The sequence below is a fragment of the Muscardinus avellanarius genome, assembly GCF_963383645.1.
Source record: "Muscardinus avellanarius genome assembly, chromosome: X".
Taxonomy (NCBI): Eukaryota; Metazoa; Chordata; class Mammalia; order Rodentia; family Gliridae; genus Muscardinus; species Muscardinus avellanarius.
This window is the reverse complement of record NC_137792.1, coordinates 62,495,928-62,509,710: the sequence shown is the minus strand read 5'-3', so window position 1 is coordinate 62,509,710 and position 13,783 is coordinate 62,495,928. Positions and strand designations below refer to the sequence as shown.

The 13,783-nt window shown below is 35.9% G+C and overlaps 1 pseudogene across 1 annotated transcript; it reads right to left on the bottom strand.

Annotated features, from left to right (window-relative positions):
- Nucleotides 1–12,087: 12,087 nt before the first annotated feature.
- Nucleotides 12,088–13,104, bottom strand: LOC308278673 (branched-chain-amino-acid aminotransferase, cytosolic-like; annotated as a pseudogene). Its single transcript has one exon. The product of its transcript is annotated as a branched-chain-amino-acid aminotransferase, cytosolic-like (transcript).
- Nucleotides 13,105–13,783: the final 679 nt, after the last annotated feature.

The following is a 13,783-nucleotide window of genomic DNA, read 5'->3' as shown; positions in this document are numbered from 1 at the left end:
GGGGCCACAATTTCACTTATGACTGTGATGAGCAGTGGGCTGTAGCTCATATGGACGTGGTGAATATGCTGTTCATGTTATAAATATGGTGCCCAAACCACACCGTTGACCTTAAGGCTGTTGTATTTCTTTTCTGGTTTTGATCTCTGCTCTGAATCCCTAGAGGATGTGATGGGCTTGGCCGCTGGAAATTTTAGCAAGTCTTTGTCCTGGAAGAACAGAGGAATTACAACTTACTTGTCTGCAACTGGTCACTTCAGCTCCTTGTTTTCCTGGTTATGTGAGGTAAGATGGTGCCTGCGTGGTGGCCACTGCTGCAAGGCGGGCTGGTTTCTTTTCTGCTCTCTGGTTGTTCTTTTAGTCTTTTTCTCTGCCCCTTGTATTTGTTGCTTTTATTCCTCTATTTCTAGTATTTTCTGGCTATGTAAGGCATTATTTTTGAAACTATGGAGGTCAAGTGTCAGCAGGACTCGTAGATGCTGCTTTTCTCAGTTACCATCTCTCCTCATGTCCTTTTTTTAAAAAAAAATATTCTGTCATTTTGCCAGGCATGGTGGCACATGCTTGGAATCCCAGCATTCGGGAGCCAGAGACTGGAGGATCATGGTTCACTACTTAGTGAGACCACTAACAACTCAGTGAGATCCTGTTTCCAAAAAAAAAAAAAGGAATACAAAATTAGAACTGGAAGTGTCACCTAGAGGTAGAATGCCCCTGGGTTCCATCTCCAGTATTGCAAAAAAAACAAAATTCTGTCAGTTTGTTTAAAATGTATGCTCATTCATTCACCACAGCCATCAAAAAGAAAAGTTTCTCCAAAGAACAGGTGGCAACAAGGAATGTGTTTTAATTTTTGCCCAGATAAAAGAAAATACATTTGCACACACTCATGATTCTTTACTTGCAGGAAAACATCACTCTTGTTTTATCTGAAACTCTTCCATTCTCAGCCTCTTAAAGCATTGATGGTTAAAGTTTCAGCGGCAAGAATTATTTTTTCTGTAACCAAACGAGAGCAAATTTAGAATTCAGTCTAGGACTCAAAAGTCACAGCAGAAAAAAAATTAAAAAAATAATTACTTTTTCTTTATTTCATTTAGCAGCATAAATAAGATTGACCACTGTGAGTACAGTACAGGGTGGGACAACAATTCCATGTTTAAATATCTACTTCTATCACCAGCATCAAGAATTAAATCCATCTACAATGCAAATATAAAAAAGTTTCTCAGTGAGTAAAATAGATATAAATTTATAAGAAAACTACTTCAATGCTACAGGATAAAGAACGCAATATAGCCAGCCATGGTGGCACACTCTTGTAATCCCTGTGCTTGAGAGGCTGAGACAGAATGATCTCAAGTTCAAGGCCAGCCTCAGCAACTTAGTGAGGCCCTCAGCGACCTAGTTAGGACTTGTTTCAACATAAAACAAAATAAAGAAAAGGGATGGTGGTATAGCTCAGTTGAACTCATTCTTGAATTCAATTCCTTGTAAAATAAATAAATTAATAAATAATAAGTACACAAGTTAATACACATTGAGATGATCTCAGAAGGGAATCATCTCAGTTGCTTGGAGTCTTAGTTTGCACACATTCATGTGTCATTCAGGAAGACAATGATCCTTTAAGTACACTTTATCAATAAATAATAACATCATGTTTGTGTAAAAAGGTGTTTTCCTGACTGCCAGGAAGATAGCAACTAAGAAAAACAGCATTTACGAATCCTGCTAACACTCAATCTCTATTGCCACAAAATCAGCGCTTTTCATAACCAGAAAACACTATCAGCAGAAATGTAAAGACAAGGGACAGAGAAAAGGAATATTAGAAGAACAACTAGAGACCAGAAAAGAAACCAGCCTGCATGGCAGCAGCGGAGCCACGCCGACCCCATTTTGCCTCACAGCACCAGGGTCCAGAGAGGAAAGGTAAACAAGGAGCTGAAGCAAGCAGCTGCAAATTATTTGGGAGTAATTCAGCAGTTCTTTCAGCGCAAAGAATGTCTAAAACTCCCAGTGGCCAAGACTATCATGCCTTCCAGTGACTCAGAATGGAGCTCAAAACCAGAAAATAAATACTCCAGCCTCATGGCTGGGTGTGTGGCAGCAGCTACATATTGTCAGCAGCAGTGGTGAGTTCACCACGCCTGCGATAGCTCAAGATCAGCAAGCACAATAACTGTAAGTGAAATTGTGGACTCTAAAGAGGAAATCCCAGCACTGCACCCCCAGGGACTTGTGCAGCTTTGATAATCTCCCTGCATCTGAGATTTTTCAGTCCAAACCAGTGAAAGAGTAGCATTGGCAGAGATACCACACCCTAGTCACACCTCTCCATGAAAAAACACCCAGCTTGGAACGCCCAAGGTATATTGCAGCCTCAATTAACTCCTTGGGTCTGAGACTTTGTGATACAACACAGTAAAGGAGTAGTGGCAGCTGAGATTACCACAAACTCAAGATCCAGAGCACCCTAAGTGAAGTCCTGGTGAACTAGGGAAGAACCCAGAGAAGACACAAACTTCTGAAATCATGGTAAAGAGGAAAAACAGTAGAGAAATGAATGCCTATAACACCACAATATCAGAACCTGATAACACAGAAATTCAGAGATCTCCAGAAGATCAAATAAGGAATATAACTGTGAAAATAATATAAGACCTTCTAAAAGAATTTAGAGAGTCTAAAAGAAATGAAGGATGCAATCATTGAAATAAAGGCATCAATTCAAACTATAAAGAGTCAATAAGACCACATGGAGATTAGAATCTCACTTCTAGAAGATGATCACTCCAAAAACTTACACTTCATTTATAAGTTAAGACAAACATTTTGACAGTAGGAATTTGACTTTGAAGAAATATGGGCCCATTTGAAGAGAGCTAGCCTAAGAATAATTGGAATAGAGGAGGGAAAAGAAGGTGAAAGCAAAGGGATCAATAATCTATTCAAAGAAGTAATAGCAGAAAATTTTCCAAACATAGATCAAGAGGTCGATACACAGATCCAGGAAACATATAGAACTCCCTTTAGACAGGATCAGAGAAAAGGTTCCCCATGCCATATAATTGTCAAAATGAGCAATGTAGAAGCAAAGGATAGAATTTTAAAGTCAACAAAAACAAAAGGCCAAGTGAAATTCTGAGGCAAACCAATTAGAATCACTGAAGACTTCCCAAATCAAGTCATGAAAGCAAGGAGGGCTTAGAGTAACATATTCCAAACTCTAAAAGAAAGCAAATTTCAGCCGAAAATTTTCTACCCAGCAAAACTAACCATCAAATAAGATTGAGAAATAAGAAGATTCCATGATGAACAGAAACTGAAGGAATTTATGTCTTCAAACCAGGACTAGAGAAAATACTCAAAAAGATTAACTACAAAGAAGAAATAGGTAATACACACCAGAACCAGAGAAACAAGAATTTCAAACCAGCAGACAACCAAGCAAAGAAGAATAAACAGTATTTCAAACCTAAATAAAATCTCAACATGTTAGAAATTAAAAGTTATCTCTCAATAATCACACTGAATGTAAATGGCCTCAAATTCCTAATCAAAAGAAAAAAGTGGCAAAATGGATTAAAAACCAGAATCCATCCAAATGGAATCAAATCAAATTATCAAATTAGAAATGAAAAAGGAGATATCACCACTGATAGTGAAGAAATTCAAAAGATTATCAGAAACTTCTTTAAAAATTTATCATCCAATAGACTTGAAAACCTGGAAGAAATTGATAGATTTCTAAGCACAGTTAACCTTCCTACACTCAGCCAAGAGGACATAGCAAGCCTAAACCAACCAATAACAACCAAAGAAATAGAAACAGCAATAAAAATTCTTCCACCAAAGAAAAGCCCAGGCCCAGATGGGTTCCCAGCTGAATTCTACAAAACCTTCAGTGAACAACTAATACCAATACTTCGTAACATGTTCCGGGAAATTGAAAGAGGTGGAACTCTCCCAAATTCCTTCTATGAGGCCAGTATCACATTAGTCCTCAAACCAAATAAAGAAACCTCAAGAAAGGAAAACTACAGACCAAATCCTTAATAAACATAGATGCAAAAATTCTAAACAAAATACTAGCTATACACATTCAAAACTATATCAAGAGAATAATACATCATGACCAAGTCGGCTTCATCCCAGAAAATCAAGGCTGGTTCAACATATGCAAATCAATACATGTTATTCACCACATAAATAGAACCAAGAACAAAAACCACATCATCATAGCAATAGATGCTAAAAAAGCATTAGACAAAATCCAACACCCATTTATATTAAAAACACAGCAAAAAATTGGGATAGAAGGAAAGTACTTCAACATCATTAAGGCAATATACTGTAAACCCATAGCCAACATGATATTGAATGGGGGAAAACTGCAAGAATTTCCGCTACAGTCAGGAACAAGACAAGGATGCCCACTATCACCACTCCTTTTCAATATAGTCCTTGAGACTCTTGCTGCAGCAATCAGACAAGAGAAGGAAATCAAAGGAATTCACATAGGAAGAGAGGAATTAAAATTATCCTTATTTGCAGATGACATGATCCTTTATCTGGAAGACCCAAAGAACTCAACCAAAAGACTTCTGGAGCTGATTGACAAATTCAGCAAAGTTGCAGGTTACAAAATCAACCTAAAGAAATCAGTGGCCTTTCTTTATGCCAACAATGAATCCACAATGAAAGAAACAAAGAAACCAATTCCATTCACTATAACCTCAAAACCAATAAAATACTTAAGAATAAACCTAACAATACTAGCTATGTTTTAATGGAAAGATAGGAGAGGAGAAAGACCGATCTGAATTAATGAGGGTCTACACCTGAACATGTGTAAAATTATGAATAAGACATGGTTAACCTGGACAACCATTGGTGGGGGGGGGAGGGGGGAGAGGGCACCAAATATAGTATAAATGTATACTACTTATGTTCAATAAAAATTGTTAAAAAAAAAGATGTAAAAGACCTCTACAACAAAAACTATAAAACATTAAAGAAAGAAATTGAAGAAGACCTTGGAAGATGGAAAGATCTCCCGTGCTCATGGGTAGGCAGAATAAATACCATCAAAATGGCCATTCTGCCTAAACTGATCTATAGGTTCAATGCAATTCCCATTAAAATACCAGTGACATTCTTCAGAGACCTAGAAAAATCAATCATGAACTTCATATGGAGAAACAAAAGACAGAATAGCCAAAGCAATTCTCAACAAAAAGAAACATGCAGGAGGCATTACAATCCCAGACTTCAAACTATACTGTAGAGCAATAGTAGTAAAAACAGCATGGTACTGGCACAAAAAGAGATATAATGACCAGTGGATCAGAATAGAAGATACAGAAACAAACCCACACATCTTTAGTCAATTAATCTTTGACAAAGTGGCCAAACACATACGCTGGAGAAAAGACAGCCTTTTCAACAAGTGGTGCTGGGAGAACTGGCTAACCATTTGTAAAAAGATGAATCTAAACCCCTATATCTCACCAAACACAGGAATCAACTCAAGATGGATCAAAGACTTAGAAATTAGACCTGAGACTGTGAAGTTAGTAGAGGAGAGCATAGGTTCAACACTACAACATATTGGCACAGGCAGTAACTTTCTCAACAAAATCTCCAAAGCTCAGGAAATTAAAGCAAGAATAAACAAGTGGGATAACATCAAACTAAAAAGTTTCTTCTCATCAAAGGAAACTAGCAATAAACTAAAGAGGAAGCCTACAGAATGGGAAAGGATCTTTACCAGCCACCATTCTGATAGGGGGATAATATCCAGAATATACAAAGAGCTCAAAAGACTCTACACTAGCAAAATAAACAACCCAATCAAGAAATGGGTAAATGAACTAAATAGACACTGCACAAAAGTAGAGATACAAAGAGCCAATAGATACATGAAAAGATGTTCTTCATCACTGGCCATCAGGGAGATGCAAATCAAAACTACACTGAGATTCCATCTAACCCCACTCAGAGTAGCAAGTATAAAGAAATCAAACAACAACAAATGCTGGCAAGGATGTGGGGAAAGAGGAACTCTTTTACACTGTTGGTGGGAATGCAAACTAGTTCAACCACTATGGAGATCTGTGTGGAGATTCCTAAGAAAGAATAGATCCACCATATGATCCAGCTATAGCACTCCTGGGTATATTTCCAAAGGGGTTGAAGTCAGAGAAATACAGCAACATATGCATACCTATGTTCATAGCAGCACAATTTGTAATAGCCAAAATATGGAACCAACCCAGATCACCATCAACAGATGAATGGATAGCAAAACTGTGGGAAATACACACAATGGAATTCTATTCAGCCATAAAGAAGAACAAAATTATATCTTTTGCAAGATGATGGAAAGCCCTGGAGAACATTATGTTAAGTGAGATTAGCCAAGCACAGAAGGAGAAGATACATATGTTTCCTCTAATATGCCCAAATTAGGAAACACAAAGGATACCAGTGGGACTCCAGATAATGGGGGGGAAATACTAGGTAAGTTTGAATGGAAAGATAGGAGAGGAGGAAGGCTGGTCTTGATTAATGAGAGTCTACACCTGAACATCTGTAAAATTATGAATAAGACATGGTTACCCTGGACAACCGTTGGTGGGAGGGGGATAGGAAAATGGGGGTGGTGGGGAGAGGGCACCAAATATAGTTTAAATGTATACTATTTATGTTCAATTAATAAATTGTTAAAAAATAAAATGAAATAAAAAATAAATTATGACACCAATGATTTTCTTGAATTTCACTACTTTTTTCATTTTCATTCATAGAAGTCATATATTCTTTAGTTATACTTGAAGTATTAAATAATACCAAAGTTAGTACAGCTCATAGGTTCAAATATTATTGTTAAAACACCATGAAATTAAATTCCTTTCAGTTGTAAAATTGCTTCTAAATTAAGTTTTATATGTAGATATATACATATATATGTATGTTTATGTGTATATATATATATATATATATATATATAAAATCAAACTTGATATATCCTATTATTTGCCATTTGTCTTATAGAAATAGAGATATATAGATAGATGTGTTGAGATTAATTGAAAGTATATATACTATATAATGGCCTTAAAATTGATGAGTCCAGTATCTTAACATTGAGAGTTAAATTTGTTATGTTTTAACAAAGAGTAAAATTTACAGAAAGATTTCAAAGGTAATTTTCTAGATTAGTCATTTTTCTTAACCCTTATACATTTCCCCATCATTAATATGTGCAATATAGAAAAATAAGGGAACAGACAAAGGAGTAAAAAATCCTGGAATATAAATTTTACTAAGTTTAACTATCCAAAGTTTGTTCATCAACAGATAAATGGATTAAAAACTATGGGAAATGAGATTAGTCAGTTACAAAAAGTAAATTATCAGGTGATCTTCATAATATGAATTAGCTAGGGAGGAAAATGTCATAGGAGAAACTCTAGATAAGGAAAGAGAAACCATAGATTAACAAATAAAGTAACCTAACTTAGACGGAAGGGGGGAGGAAGAGGAAAATTTCCTAATTTACATGAAATGCATTTATAAATATTTCAGTCAATCAGTAAGGCAAACATGAGGAAGCGTGCATACATGTCTCTATCATCTTTTTCTCCACAGAGATGTATGTCTACAATGCACCAAAATTATAAAAAATATATATATTACTACAATGCATCAAAAAATCAAACCATAAAAATCTATGGGATATCTCCAGAAAGAAATTTTACTCAATCATAAATAAGAACATTTTCAGGAAAATAGAACTGGTGAACATTATAATAAATAAAATTAGTTACAAAAACTAAAAATCAGATGTTCTCCCTAATATGTGAAAGCTAGGGAGAAAATGGGCCATAGGAGAAACTCTAGACAAAGAAGAAACCATAGATGAGCAAATAAGGTGAACTAACTAGGGGGATGAGACAGGGGAAGAGGGAAATCTCCAAATGTACATGATGTACATTTTCAAGCATATCAAAATTAATCAGTAAGCTAAACATGACAAGAAGGAAGGAGGGACAGAATGGGGTAGGAATTTGGGAAGGGCTAAGTGGTGTGTGCATGTATGTCTCTAACATCTTTTATCATATTAGATGTATAACTATAATTCACCAATAAAAAATTAAAATACAAAAAGGAAATATATTGTTATATGTATACCTCTATCATTAGAAAAAGGTCTCTGGAAATTTTTGACTTTTGCAATCAGCTACTCATTTTTACAGAAGAAAATGTTTAGCAAATTCTTTGAAGTAAGAGAGATGGCAATTTTTTGTGCATTTTTGGCATTATTTTCCATCCTTATCTAAGTTTTGCTGAACTTGGCATCCTTCCATTTAATATTTTGAGTAATGATAATATACCTATGCAGCTAGTTTCTTAGTTTTTCCAGGATGAAGAGCTTTTTGTATGAAATAGTTTTAAAGATAAAAAGGTCATAAATATCAAATAATAAGCATCAAACTTTTCAGGATCTATTTCATTTTATCTTTTCTACCGAAAATAAACTTAAGGTATCTATGTTTTGTCTAGAATTTGAATGCAAAATTGACACAAAAATAAAATACAAAAATCATCTTCTTAAATAGAATGAATCTGTACTCTTCTGCTCTTTGCACAACAGGAACTTGACATTTTTTTCAAACTTATCCACATTTGATAGTTGTATACATGCTGTTAATTTTGAGTCACTTTGAGTTTTGTATTTGCCACTTCTGAGTTTTGAAAAGTGGTACTTCTTGATATTTTGCTACTTTGTTTTGAAGTAAGATCTCAAACAAATTTGCAGTTTTCACATTATGAGTTTTTTTTGCTAGCAATTATAATAAAGCATCAAATTTATAAAATAGAAAAGTAGAATAAGAAAAAAAAATTTATATCATCTTAAATTCATTGATTAATTTTGTTTACTACTCTTTGGACATTTAATTATGTCCTCTGTTTATACACTCTGCCGAATATCCTACCACTTTTTTGTGATATTGTTTATTTTGCCTAGGGGATCTCTACCAGTCAGCTACACTCTAGCCCTTTGGGGTTTTTTGTTTCTTTGTTTGTTTGTTTGTTTTCCATTATACAGGGTCTCACTATGTTACTTAGGCTGGTTCTAAACTGAGATGCTCCTGGCTCAACTTGCGAAGTACTTCTTACCACTTATTTTACCACTCTAAATGAAGTCTAATACTCTTAGATTAAAATAATTTGTGATGTAGAGAACATTATAAAGCCACTACCAAAATAATTGCCTATCATATCATCCTTTGTAAGACACCTTATCACTTCCCAGACCTTGAGTATTTCTCATATTTTGGAATATTAAAACCTTCCATTGAAATTTAAGTTAAATATTTTATTTATCTCCAGCATAAAACCAACTATAAACATGGCAAGAGAGAGTAATATTAGAAACTGGATGGCATAACTACTATTCACATATTCTCAAACTGGTTTGACAAGTGATGCTGAAATTTACCTGAATATCTGTTATATTTTGTCATCTACTTTTTATTAAATTATAATTACAAGCTTCTTGAGAATTCTGTATTTCTAGAATCTCAGGAAAAGCTTGTTTCAAAGGAAGAGTTTATCAAATATTTCATTAAGAAATTAATTGAAAAAATATTTGGAAAATTCCATATGCTGAAGTACTTGTAGAGTGGCAATAAATTACTTTATTTAGCACCTCATAACTATATAGTATAAGATGATAAGTGTTATTATTTCCTTTGCATAGATGGGATGATTGATCCTAAGAGATCAAGTTAATTTGCAAGTGTCACGTATTTGGTAATAACTGCTTCCTTCCCTTTTTCCAGTCCTTTCTCTCTATCTCCCCCTTTTTCTTTTTTCCTTTCATCAGTGATTTATTTCAGTTTACCATTTTACATCCTAAATACTGCTAGACATTGGGTTTACTGATATAAGCAATTTATAATTTGCATTCTTTGGGGCATTTCATAGATTTATTAAGAGATAATTAAATATACAAAAGGCATTGGTGTATTGATGGAAAATAATATTAGTTTAACTTCTAAGAGAAGCAGAGGCCAATATATAATTAGCCATGCAAGTGATTTATTGTGTAAATGCCTATAAGAAAAAAATAGAAGGTGCATTGCTATTTTCTCTTTGAATGAAAAAAAAGAGTAAAGAAAGAATTAATAGTTTGAGTAACAGACTACAAGGCAACTCTAAGAATATTTGGATAAGATCATTTTGGAGTTTTTGTCAAGCAAACAAACATGAGAAGAATTGCTGAGTTAGCAGAATTGGGCCTGTCATAATAGTCCTACAATACTCAGTCAATGAGTGAGTGTAGTCTATGGAAATTATTATCTCAGTGTAAAGGTAAGAGTGAATATAAAATTCAGCTTTTGAGGTCTTCTATCAATTATTAAATCTAGAGAAAAAAATCTGAGTGGCATATTTTGTGGTCACTACAGACACTTTCTTTACCTGGGAGAGACACAGGAAGAGTTGTTAGGAAGTTATAGAACAGGCTAATTATATTCTAGTAAACCAAAACAGAATAAAGAAGGGGTATTGGTGTGTACAAGGTGTTTTGTTGTGTCTGTGTCTATTTATGTACAAATGTATGCACGTGTATATCATACAGTGGGGGGATGAAGTGAATAAAAACATTTATCTCCAAAAAATAATAAATATAAAATGTTTGGATGTTTTATGTCCTATTGTAATATTTGTGTTCTATTTAAAATTAAATCATTGAAATAGTTAAATGACTTTAATCAACATTTGTCAGTGTGAATTCAATAAATACTTTTCTGTAGGATTCTTAAAAAAAGTTTGGTAAAGGGTCTTCTAGGTCAAATGATTTTTGTAAATACTGAGTTAATTTGGCATAGTTTATGTGTTTTTGTGTGTACATTTCCTGAAGATTTTTTTAAGAAATTGGGATATGTGTATTTGCATAGTGAATCTCCATGAGGAGGATTTATCATTTAATATGTAACAGATTCATTATGAAATAGTATTCCACAGAACACTGTGAAAAATGATGTTGTAGTTGAATAACCTTGTGTCATTTAGACTTTTTCACACTCATTGAAACATTGAAGGATTATCCAGAACCCTGGAATGTCATTCCTATAATTGTGGAATTCTCTCTATACTCTTACAGATGTACTATAAAGGAGAGGTTCAGGCCATAGTTTTTGGAGTCATTCTTAATCTTGTTTGATGCCTGTATTTGCCACTCAGTAGCTATTTGACTCTAAGCTGTGTTACCATAATATTTTGTGCAAGAGTGTTCTTACTAAAAATAAAAAATATTAAGAGTATCTCTCCTTAAGAGTTAACAGAGTAAAGATAAATCTAATTCACCTTTTAAGAATCTAGTAGATGTAAACTGTTGTTATTAGAATTTAATTTTGCCAATGCATAGAAAGACATCAGCAAAATAAATTCTCCATTTAGAGAGTTCATTCTAATATTCTTTATTTTGTTCAACCCTTCTTTTTCATCCTTGTTTTCTTCATTCTTTTCAGATTTATCTTAATATATACTATGAGATAGACAAGAATAGGAAGGCTAAGAAAAAGATGTTAAAAGACTTTGAAACTTAGTTATTCGGTAGTATGTTTTATTGAAGATATCATTTCTTTACAGAATAAAAAGCATTGCCTAAAACTGGAGGCTAAAGAAAGTCATTCCTATTGAAGAAGGGAGGAAGGAGGAAAGTGCAAAGATTTGAAGAAGCATATTGGGAGTGGTGGCATGAGCTTGGTGATTTGAAGCCAAATCTGCCTGTTGTTAAATCCTGTTTTTATTATTTATTGTGGGAGATACTTAATACTTCATTGTTCCAGGTGTCATATTTCTTTTTTACAATCACGATTTATATTCTTGGCACAAGGAAAAAAAAATCATGCTTGTAACAAGCTATGTTGTGGACAACTAACAGGTAGCCAAAGAAATCTGTCCTTACTCAGAGGCAATACTCTATCTCAGTGGCACACAGCGGATGTTCTGTGTTTCTTGCTTAGGATAACACAACCATGCATTCGCTCTCTTTTCTCTTCCATACTAGATATCAGTCAATTTGCCCAAGATAAGGCTTGCGAGCTTTGGACCACTCTCCGTAGTTGGAATGTGTATAACCTCACACTTGTGCAGGATATCAGAAACAGGGCAGATGACATAAGCCATGCTGGAGTTGAGCATCTCCTTCACTCAGTTTCCCTCCAGCGCAGCATTCAGGCGGTCCATGGTGAGGTACCACTCAGTCACCCTGAACTCGCCCCACTGGTGAGCCAGGTCCAGAATGCACTGCCTAGTCACGCCCCGCAGGATGACACCGTCCAACGGTGGAGTGACCAGTCTTGTTCTCCATCTTCATTTATCCAGCAAATAAAAAGATTAATAGTTCCCACTTCATTTATCTGGTGATCTTTTCCATAAAACCACAAAACCTACTGACACCCTTGCTTCACCGCTTCACATTGGGCACGGCAATTCCCGCCCATCTTACAGTCCTCAGTACTGCCTTCCCAGGCTCAGTTATACTTCGGGTTGGCCCACAGGGACACTGGATTAAAGCTTCCACGTGAAAAGTAAGGGCCTATCGGGCTCAAGATCACAAGGAGCAGGGCTTTGGTGGGCTTCTTGACTCCAAGAGAAGGCTCAGTTACGATCAACATGGGACGAATATATATGCTGGCCAAGGTTGAGTGGAGAACCCATTCTTGATCCAGCTGCAGAATACACTCCAGAAGCTGCTCCTTGTCTAACACCGGCAGTGTCACCCTCTGCTCTGACCAGTTCATTCTTTCCATGTTGATGTCTGGCCGAAGCACTCAAAATTTTACTATCTACTCCTCAAAATACCTTCAACCCTTCAAATAGCTCCACTCCGTAGTGAAGACAGAGGAGGCTGGATGCAGGGACAAGGTTTTGGAAAGACTTGATGTGTGGTTTCTCCCATCCAGATTCAGAGGACCACTCCACAGTCAGCATGTGATCCGTGAACAGGGTTCCGAAAACCAGAGCATCTGGGTCCGGCTTCTCCTACAATATCATGTCCTGCGCAATGATTAGATCTTTACCTTGAAGCTCTCCATCACCTGCTCAGATTCTACATCTTTAGCATATTCAGCACAGCACCAGTTACTGCAGTCCATTGTTCTGCCGGCCTGCGGCAGCAGCAGCCCCTAGCGGTGGCTCCTGAGGACAACTGTGCAGCCTTGGCCATATGTGGCGGACTTGAGGATGGACCTGGTGATGGCTCAGGGGATCTCATGCTTGAGCTCTTGCAGATTGCAACAGCTTCAGTCAGTCTCCCTGACCACTCACAGAAGGCAGAGCCCCTCCCAGCACTGATTCACCTGTCCGCCTGGCCTCAGCCCCTCACCCCCATCCCAGTCACACAAGCCTGGGAAGCACAGGCACACTCAGAAGGACTGAGAGGAAAGATAAACACTTTTACACTGTTGCTGGGAATACAAAGTAGTTCAGCCACTATGGAGATTGGTGTGTACATTCTTTAGAAAACTGGGAATGATTTGCCATATGATCTGGTTATACCATTGCTGGGTATCTTTCCAAAGGGGTTGAAATCAGAGACATTGATATTTTAATAGGGATTGTTTGCCAAATGCTGTGTTCATGTATGCCTCTATCACTCTGAAGTTCATGTTGATGTATGATTATAATACATCAATAAAAGTATACTTTAAAAAGCTAATCATAAAAGTACAAATTATTTACATACTCTAAAGATTGT